General features: G+C 32.9%; 1 long non-coding RNA gene across 5 annotated transcripts; it reads left to right on the top strand.

Annotated features, from left to right (window-relative positions):
* Positions 1–6,448: 6,448 nt before the first annotated feature.
* LOC144560766 (uncharacterized) lies at positions 6,449–9,316 on the top strand. Of its 5 annotated transcripts, none has more exons than XR_013513475.1 (7): positions 6,449–7,532; positions 7,687–7,788; positions 7,903–7,967; positions 8,104–8,275; positions 8,378–8,571; positions 8,698–8,775; positions 9,081–9,316. It is a non-coding gene; the product is annotated as an uncharacterized LOC144560766 (long non-coding RNA). The 5 variants fall into 5 exon arrangements; XR_013513476.1 differs by having other exon boundaries at positions 8,162–8,275; XR_013513473.1 differs by having other exon boundaries at positions 6,449–6,973; positions 7,425–7,532; positions 7,903–8,275.
* Positions 9,317–10,890: the final 1,574 nt, after the last annotated feature.

The following is a 10,890-nucleotide window of genomic DNA, read 5'->3' on the forward strand; positions in this document are numbered from 1 at the left end:
TATAGTGGCGTGGCTCCATACTTACAGCTATGCGAACGAACAATTTATAACAGTACTCTTATTATGTGAATTGTAATGCCAAATTCATGATTTATAACAATACCATCATTAATTATAAACCTGCAATGATATGACAACAACAACCAAAGCCTCTAGTCTGAAACAAGTTGGGATAGATTACAAATAAAACTCAAACTGTACTATAATATTCCAAGTTAGTCAAGTAGTTTTTGACAGGAGAAAAGAATTCCATCAAAGAAAAGGGAAGGTGGATAATAGTAGTAACAAAAACAACAGTAGTAATACTAACAACATTATGCCTACACTATAAATAGCAATCGCCAAAGTCTTAAGCCGAACATTTTTGATCCCGAATCAAAAGCCTTAGGACCTAAAGCCTATAACTCTACTCCTAAACTCTAATTCTTAGGGCATGGTTCCGATACTCTGTCTTTTCTTGTGTTTTCAAAACGGCTTATAATTCCCTTACGCACCGGTGCCTCAAGTGGCCGCCATTGGAGATGCCTAAAATCATATCAAGCGGTGTTTGACAAGTTTCTATTCAATTGGTGTTACCCCAAGTCTGTCACGTATATCATAATTTCTTAATTGTTTCCATCTTGTATGACCACATATCCACCACAACATACGCATATTTACTATACTTATCTTCTTGACATATTGTCTTTTAGTAGTCAATTATTTTGCACCATACAATGTCATAAGCTTCATCGCTGTCATGTTGAACTTGCTTTTTAGCTTTGTCAGATAGAACAAGCATTTTAATAAACCTCTAATTATGGCACAAGATATTACATGTGATTTTGTATCAAATAGTTACAAGCACGGCATGGCTTGACGCGCGTGTTTAGATGTGTCAGATTATGCTGTGCTGTGTTTATTATTATTTTTATGTTTTTCTATAAAATGTGTTTAAAATACTGTTTAAGAATAATTATAAATTAATGTTATGAAAATATGCAAACATATCCAAAACACTGTATAAAATTGAAGGTAATCGGCCAATCTACCCTTCTTAGGTAAGTAATCGGCTATGTCATTTTGGCTCCTTTGTATATGCTTATAATATAAATTTTGGGATAGTCGCATCTGCCTCCATATCCCATAACATTCTCGGTATTGATTCAGGTAAACCATACATCAACTATTTATAATGAGTGGTTAAGTACTGATTCAGCTGTTAATGGTACTGCTAACTAATTGCTTAATAAGATATAATACTAAAAGAAAAGGTCAATTAAACCAATTGGATAGAAATTCAAATCCGAACAAAAATTTAAACGATGATGATTCATTGCAGCTCATTTATTCTAAGTCGCAATTATTCGTTACGACTCAATTCTTGAGTGCGGCAATGATTCATATGGTTGTTTTTAAAATTTTTTTTGAAAATAATGATGATGCCGATTAAAGTTAGTACTTCTTATTGCTATGATTAAAAAACGGGCGTGTTTGGACGCATTGGCGACATAATTTTTGTGCGAACCCACCATGTGCAACCCTTTTTCAAGGCTACCAGTTTTTCTGCTCAAGGAATATATGAAGAAAACTTGTCGCAGGTTTGTATATGGTGCATTGACTGAAGATTGAAAAGTAGCTAGCTAGGCGGCACACTTGGTTACAGAAATGAGGCCACAGAGAAGAGAATGAAACGTTTTACATAGTAAATGAATGCCCCATTTCAAAGAATTATTAGGTTAAATGCATAATAACATCAAAAGTGATATGACAATGTTAAAACTGTTAAAAGCATCTTAAGATTCCAAGTTGATTGGCATGCATTATATGGCATTGCCTGTTAAAGCAAATACATAAAGAATAATTGACAGTCTGTTTTTGAATTTATCTACCAATATAAATAATTTTCCATTCAACTTGTTTTTTTTTTTTTTTTTTTTGAAAAAGGTTTATAACTGTTTTCATGTCTTTGAAAATCATGAGTTTAAGTTGGATTAAAAATCTTTGGTATAAATAACGACTTAGACGCTTATTCTATCTCAAGAAAAAGAAAAAGAAAAAAAAGAAAAAGAAAGATGGAATATTGGGATGGATAGTGCTTAAATTAAATGAATTGGTACAACATCACTAAACATTTTATAATTTTAAAAATGATATCCATCCCAATACTATCAGGATTGGTTGTTTATAAAAACCGATCCAGAAACTATCAGGATCGGTTTTTATAAACAACCGATCCTAATAGTTCACAAATTAGGATCGGTTGATTAAAAAACCCGATCTGATTAGTTTTTAGGATCGGTTTTGTTAAGAAAACCGATCCAGATAGATATTAGTATCGGTTGTTTCATATAGCCGATCCAAATAGGCCGATCCTGATTCCAATTTTTCCACTAGTGCTTGATTGGTTGCTTGTTAGTTAATTAGCTGTGGTTAAGTTCTTGATTGTGCTTTTGAATTGCATAGATTGAATTCATGATTAGTCATATGGAGCATAAACATGTGTTGTATAACTGAAATGTGACATAACTTGGAAAGTTTAGCTTGAAATATGAGATAGTAGTATGCATTGGGTAATATTAGATCCAAACCTGACCATGATAAGTGCATTTGATGCCTTTTTGTTGCTTGTTTGCTTGGTTGATAACTAACCTATAGTTAAATTTATAATTAGAGTTTTGAGTTGCATGACCTAAATGCATACATGTCACTTGGGTAAAATCACATTTTATGGGAACAAAGTATGATATCAATTTTGCAGTTGGTTCTGACATGTGAGTTTATAGTTAAAGAATGTGTTATAACTCTAGCACTACTAGAATCTGAGTTTTTTGCAAGCTTAGGACTAGTTTTTTCCAAGGTAAGGACGGCTCTTGCAAAAGAAATGGTATTTCTGGAATCCTCAAACTTTTTGCAAGGCTAGTCCCTTGTAAATTGTATCGCAGGGAAATGTGTGATCTGCAACCTTGTAAATATTTTCATCCTGCCCTTGTAAATACATTTTGAAAGTCAGATATTATAATTAATTGAATGTCCTTGCAAATAGTCAACCCCATTCGCTTGCAAATACTTTGGCACATTTTAGATGTTATATTTTATTAAAAGTACTTGCAAATACTCAACCCCATTCGCTTGCAAATACTACACCACCTGTTTATATAATATTTTATTGAAGTTCCGTGTAAATACTCCACTAGCATGCGCATGTCGAATCTCATTAATTGAAGTTTTAGCTTTCGGTTTGGTACTGGAAGCCTATCTCATCATATGAAACTTTGATTTTTGTCAAATTAGAACATAGAGGAGCATCAATGATATTGTTTCAATCATTTAGATTGATTCTGGAGTGCATATGTACCTTATGTTTTATTAAATTTTCAATTTGAGTATTTAAAAAAAATTCACTGTGTAGTTCATATGCTAGTGGTTCAGGATTTGATCCTTAAACTTTTTATTTTTGAATATGGTTATGTATTTTTATTACATAATCACATCCTTGGCCATGTTAGGCACTTCTAGATCCAATTTCACATTTTTACAGATTTTATTTATATTTTTAATTCATGAATTCGGCATGCAAGGGCATCAGTTTGTCATTTTCTGTCATTTAATTGTTAATTTTATTCTAGGCAATTGGCTACATGAAATTTGGATTTATTTTCATGAAAATGTCCATTTAGACTTAATGTACTTATATGATTTATTTCATATTTTTTCTGGCTTCCCTAGTGTACTGGTAAGGGGTTCGGTACCATGGTCCTTGTGTACCAGCAACAGAAAAGAAGAAGAAAAGGAAAAATTAAGAATTTTCAGAAAGTTGACTTTCAAAAATTCATTAAAAATAGTAGAAAATTCATTTTTAATCAAAATTTGGGTCTAAACTGCATGGAATTGAGTCCTTTATCTGCCTGTCATCTTTATTTTGACATAATCAGAATCTCTATCCTCTGATTTTCCAGTTTTCAGCAGAAGGCCATTTTGAGCCTTTTTTATGACAGTAGAGGTGCACAAGGGTCTTGCCACTGATTTCAACTATGTAATGTAACTTGAAAAGCATATCTATCATGGCAGCACATGAAATCTGGTACTGATAGAGAGAATACCTCAAACAGAAAATCAGACCAGAAACCAGTGAAGAAAGTTATAAATTAACCAAATCCTTCCATAGATGGATATAGGACATTAACAGGAACTCACAGAAACAAACCTCACATTTTTGTGATTTTTATACAATTAATTAAGGACTAGCTTTCAAAGATCAGATTTCAAAAATTCCAGCAACTGGTACAATGGGTGATTGGTACCAAAACTAAACAGTACAAAATTACTAGTTTGACCTAGTTAGAAAATTCCAAAAACTTTGAGATTAATCTAGGTGATAGTACATGATGTTCTGAAAATTTTGGTACCAAGAACTCCTAATTTGGAGCTGTAGTTTGATCTGTGCAAAAATCACAAGGCAGCATGCTAGAGAAAGACAAAACTGCCCTTCGTACCCTGAAAATTAGAGTTTTGGAGCGAAATGAAAAAATTGGTTTGGAAATTTTGGAAGTTTTGGAGCAAAATTGTAAATGGAGCGGGTTAGTCATCTTCTCCAAGAAGGAAATGGAGGGAGAGAGATGGGATATATTTTATTGGGGTGGGATCCACTTGGAAGAAATGGAGGGAGAGAGATGGGATATATTTCATCGTCTGACAGGCGGGCCGCTTATTTCATAGACTCAATTTGTTGGTGATCTTAAACACTTATAAATAGTTTCTTAATATTTTGGCTCAATTATTCTTGTCAGTTTCATTAGAATTATCAAGCGTTCGAATGAAATTTCGGATATAATGTGTTCATTTTTAATTGTCCGTGATTGATTTTTTTAATTGGAGATGGAAAAAATTAATAATTTACGTGATTAATGAAATTTATGCGATTAATGAACAAATTTGACATTAATTTAGTAAAATATTTTGTATTAAAAATGTTATTATTGAAATCTATGCGGTAATGAAAGATAAAAAATTCGATATTAATTTAATAAAATATGTTAACTATTCCTTTTGTTAACATGAAAATAATTAAATGAAAGATAAAAAAAATGAAAACTTAATTTAATAATTAAGTTTTAAAAAATATTTTCAAAATTGATAGTCGAACGTTTTCTAAATTCTTAGTGTCGTATTTTTACAAGTCATAATATATTTACAAGTTAATTAAATTGTATATTTACAACGAGTAATGTGAACAAAAATTATAAACAAATTCCTAATTTTTTCAAGCTTCTATTAATTGTGTATAACAGTGTTTATTGCTTAATTAAATAATTTTGACATATTAAATTTTATAGCAATACATGCATGTTGTATACACAACTCACATCTTCTATGATTCTAAAGTTTTTTTAAATGATCATTAGGGAACTCTGAACATAAACAACATGAAAATTCTCGAGTTTGGTTATATCTAAGCTTCGATCTAACGTAAAGTGTTTGTAGCCATTCGATGACGTAATTTTCTGATAGCGGGATGAATAGTTAAATCAACGTAAAATTTGATCAAACTTTTTTGCAATTAAATTAATGCAATGCTTCTTAATTTGAACGGTTCGGATCGACTAACGGACAACAAATTTATGTGCTCCTTCAACATATTGTATATATGACTTACATCTCGTATGCATGAACATGAAACATGAACTCTTGTTTCGGGAATTAACAAAGACACACGATAATATGTCGTCCATTGATCAATCCGAACCTTTTAAATCAAATAGCACTACATTTATTGTCTTGCATCCAAGTTTGATCAAATTTTGTTTTTATTTACCCATCCATCTAGTTCACCAAAAATTGAAGAATCGTATGGCCATAAATATTTCGTGTTTGATCGAAGCTTATACCTAATAAAAATTCCATACTTTTATATTGGTTACGTTTAATTTTCTCCCTTGATCATCTTAAAATAAATTTGGAGTGATTTCATTGTAGATCGACCGTTGATTTTTCGCTTGAAAATGAATGGTCCAAAAATATTTTCTAAATTTGAAGAGGTATACAATAATAAAAGTTTATAAAAATGACATATATATGTATTATTTAGCCATATAAGATGTAAAAAAAGATTTTTTTTTTTTTTGAATTTTTTTCATATGTATTGTTGTATATGTATTAAGTGATTAGTAATTATCAAGTTTTTCTGACTGTCCGATAAGCAAAGAACGGTCCTGATGTTTTCATTTAAGATGATGTAGGTAAAGAGTCCATATTCTCAGCGGTAACATAATATTTCTATTTAGATCTTGTCCTATGTGATGGACAAGATCCTTTAATATTCATGTATAATGATGATCAGACAGTCCGATGTAAACACATTTATTATGTTACCTTTGAGTATACGAAAGACCCTCTCCGTGAATATTTTCTGTGGATATTTTTTTTTTCACTTTCCTCCTTAGCTCCGTGCCTCCCTCCTAAAATTTCACCAAATTTCTAGGGTTGGCGTTCCCCGCCTCTCTTCCCCCCCCGCTTCCCCCCAAATTTTCGTCTAGGTTGGTTTTCCGCCTTTCCCCCACTTCTCTTTCCCTCCCCTTTTACTAAAACCTAACTGTTTCTCTCCACCTTCCTAAATTCAGACTCTCCGCCATCTCTCTCTCTCGCCTCTCTGTTGTTAACTGCCGCCCCCTGACTTGGTTTTTCTTCTCCCGAAACAATACCTGCGCTCTCTCTCAACCAGCACCTCCCACCTCTTCTCTTTGACTTTGCTCTCTCTCAACCAGTCCTCTCTCCACGCCCCCTTCCAGTTCTAGTTTTCCAAGCCCTAGATCTAAAGTGCGGAAGATAAATGAGAAGAGGAGCGACAGTCGGCTCAGGTAGTGCACACTCAGGCGGGACAATTAATGGGAGGCGGGCGAGCCGGTGGCTCAGGCGGGACGGGGTACAGCTGCCGCCGCTCAGCCTTGAATACTGGCAAGTGGTAACCCTCCGACAACCTTGAATCTAAAGCAAGGTGGTCAGTTCTTGTTATTTATTTTCTATTTTACTTTGCTAAATAAGTTGTACCTCGGCTTGTATCAGAAACAGAAAGACCTGGATCAAAAGTAAAAGTTTGCAAAAGAGATTAATGTGTACTGGTATTCTGTCTTAAACTATTCGGCCAACAATATTAAAAGAGATTAAGCAGACTGAAAAGATTAAATTCAATGGTGCTTGAAACTTGAAAACCTCCATGGAATTTGATGAAAATCCCGACCATAGCCTAAGGAACCCAGTAAAAAAAAAAGCAATTAACTTTCTGCTTTCTTAAACTTTATTTTGATTGATTTGAGTGATTCCAATGACTACAATGCCAAATCCATTTTGTTTAGGGTGGATATGCAGAAGAATCTTGTTATTATTGAAAGTAGAAGCAATTGAATTTTTTTTCATATAATGATTTGTATTGTTGTATGAAATCCAAGTATATTCTGTAAAATGCACAAATTGGAGCCACCGGAACTGTCAGTCAAGACTGCAAGATGCTCGTTTCGCAATTTTCACCTCAGATCATAGATATATTGGTAGTACAGGTTTGCACATTTCTTATCTACAGTTAAAATTTGAGATTCTTTAGACAATGGAATTATAAAAAGTAAATTAATCAAGCTTGAAAAAATATTTTTTATATTGTTGCTACTTGTAGTTTTCACAATACTAATCTTTTGTCTGAAATATGCTATACAGTGCCCTCAACAGCCGAAGGGTGATGTTAAGAGATGTGGATTCTATGTCATGAGGTTAATGCTCAAGCCAATGACTACTTATTTTACTACTTTTCACACTAAGGTATAATAAATACATTGATTCATAACCATGATTTGTTTTTATCTCACTAATCATGATTAACTAAGAAATTATACAAGATACCTACATTAACTGTTTTATTATGTTTTCATGTAGTGTTCTGGACTTTGTTTTCGGTTTCAGTTTGGAAGTTAGAGGTTTGGTCCCTTTGCTGATCTACGGTTAGTTTAATTTGCTTGTGTCTTATAGTAAATTAACACTCATTCTTTCGTAGATAAGATTATAATCTGACTAGGCAAATAATGAGTTGTAATTTGAATTTTATTTTCTGAATTTGGCCTTATGGTGAATTTTTAGATGATTATTTGAACTAATAGATGCTCTCCTATTTGAACTAATACGACGAATGTCAAAGGTTACATGTTTAGAGAAAGCACAAGCATCTATCCTTTACTTTCTGATTCACAAGTACAGGTGAAACACACAACTTTGATGAGACATCCAATCTTGAAAGGAATACTTGTCAGAGGTAAGGATCTCATTTATGGGCCTTATGGCTATCATCTTACTAAGTTGAATGTTGATTTAAGTTATGGCTATCATTTTAAGTGGCGAAGTTGTAATTTTTCAGGTTTGTAGAGGGTAGGAAGCAAAAGCAGTTTTTTTCAGGTTTCTTAATAATTATTTATGCATCTGTTTTATGGCAACTAATATCAGTTATATAAGAGTGCAACACTACTAAGCCTTCCATGCCAATGTTCATACACTTCAATTCTGACGATGTCAGTAAGCAAGCAGTGGTTCCCACTTGAAGATTTGTTGAAGGTATTTAACTTGTAACATTAATTGCTTATGAAATCAGTAAACATGTGCATCTAAATAACGTGCTTTCAGATTCAGCAACAAGCTTTAATGGGAAGTTGTTACTGATTTAGACCATCTTATTCACAGGGAAACCAATATCCATAATGCATGGAATTTTCATAGCAATGAAGGATAATGTTGACTGCTATCATTTTCCAAACAAAAGTATGCATTATTTATTCATATATGTTATTTCATCTTATCCATTAATAATATGCATATTCTTATTTATATATATGTACTTGCTAAAGCTCATTTCAAAATTTGTGTCAAGTGCTTATATATATTACTCAGCCTAGCTTTTCTTTTGCTTATAATTCATAAAATTCAAAATTTGTGTTAAATGCTTGTATATACTTGTTATTTTTTTGTACATTATTGAAACAATGCTTGAAAAATTAAAATATCCAATAATCAACAGTACTCCACTCTTCAAAACAAACTAAGTCACTTTCTCATTTTTACTGCAGTGAGGACATCATAGCAAGAGAAGAGAAATAGTGACTGCATCATTCCCGTAAAATATTTTTTCATGTTGTCAATTCTTAATATTACTGTTAGTCTCCTTTTACTGCTTGATAGATGAGTACATTTTGGATATATTTAGAAGTTAAGTCTTTATTGGTGATGTTGTTTTATGACTTTTTAAATCTGGTATAATGTAAGATGATTATACTATTGTTCAATGCTTATTAGTTGCTTTTTATATATTTCTCATTGTGTTTTATGTAAATCTTGATGAATGGAAAACTGGACTGGTACCAGATTGGTACAGGGTGAGGGTGGTAGAATTGGAGCATAATAATTTACAGCAATCACTTCTTAATATATTCATTGGTACGTCCACGCAAATAGTGTGAACTGAAGTGCATGCAAAAAAGGTAAATCATATCCTTGAAAATAATCAACCATGTAAAAAGATAATCATCTCCCATGCTAATAGTCATGTGGGACCCACGTTACCTTGCCTTGCTAATAGTCAGGTGGGACCCACGTCCACTAGTCTTGCTAATAGTCAGGTGGGACCCACTTGTGTTAGCCTTGCATATAGTCAAGTAGGACCCACGTTTTCCAACCTTGCAAATAGTCAGGTGGGACCCACCTTCGCTTCCCTGGCAAATACTCCAAACTGGGCCAACTCTGAAAGTATTTTCATGCGTAGTTGTTGCAAGGCAAATCTCTTGCAAAAGGTCAGAACAGCGTATTTCCAAGGGAGGCCTTGCAAATACTGAGTATTTGTGACGAATGCAGTTCCAAGGGTACATTTGCAAGCGTATCTCCTTGAAAATAGCATTTTTGGGTTTGTTGCAAGCGTATCTCCTTACAAAAAGCCATTTTCCTTGTCATGTAAAAAAATCTGATTCTAGTAGTGTAGGTTGTATCACATAGATGCATGACATAACTCTACTAAAGTCTTTTGAACAAGTTATTGGAGATAAGAAATATTGTATAAGAACTTAAAGGTGTAGTATTTGTTATTTGGATTTTATATAAAGATACATGTTATAAGTTTTCTCGTCATAATCTTAGAGACTAAGTAAGATGTGATTTTAAGTAATTGGCTGGGAAGATAATATAACTTCTATACATGTGGGTTGAAATATGCTTTTGAATGAATTTGAGGTTCATTTAGATATATGCCTCCTTGAATGGTTAACATATTGTGTGTAGTGGCAAATTGGTGACATAGACATTATAATTAGAGTTAAGCAATAGTTAAATAATAGTTCATATTGCATAACATAAAAGCATAGTATTTAATATGAGGCAAGACTGCATTTTCCTACAATGATTTTTGAAATTAAAACAATATTTGTATTATGATTTAGTTTAAAAGTGAATTTGATGTAGATGAGATTTAAAAACAAGAATTGTGCTAGTATTTAAAGAAGATGTTGAAATTGATGAATTTCGAAGTACCGGTTGATTGTAGGACGAAATAGTTAAATATAATAAATGACCTTCAAGCATGTAGGCACTGTTATGTGTAGCACATACTTGAAGCTGAATTCTAGAGTGGAATGATCACGTAGGCGCTGTTATGTATAGCGCATGATCGAAGTCATGTAGGTGCTATTATGTGTAGTGTGTGATTGAAGTCATGTAGGCGTTGTTATGTGTAGCGCATGACTACACTTAGTTGTCAAATTCAGTCAATCACGTAGGCGCTGTTATGTGTAGCGCGTGATTGTGTTGTTGTAAATGAACTATGTCAAAATCTAATGAACTTTAATATAATGTTGCATTCGTAAAATGCAGGCCAAAAATAGTTAGTATGGT

The sequence above is a fragment of the Carex rostrata genome, chromosome 10 (assembly GCF_964058835.1).
Source record: "Carex rostrata chromosome 10, lpCarRost1.2, whole genome shotgun sequence".
Classification (NCBI taxonomy): domain Eukaryota; kingdom Viridiplantae; phylum Streptophyta; class Magnoliopsida; order Poales; family Cyperaceae; genus Carex; species Carex rostrata.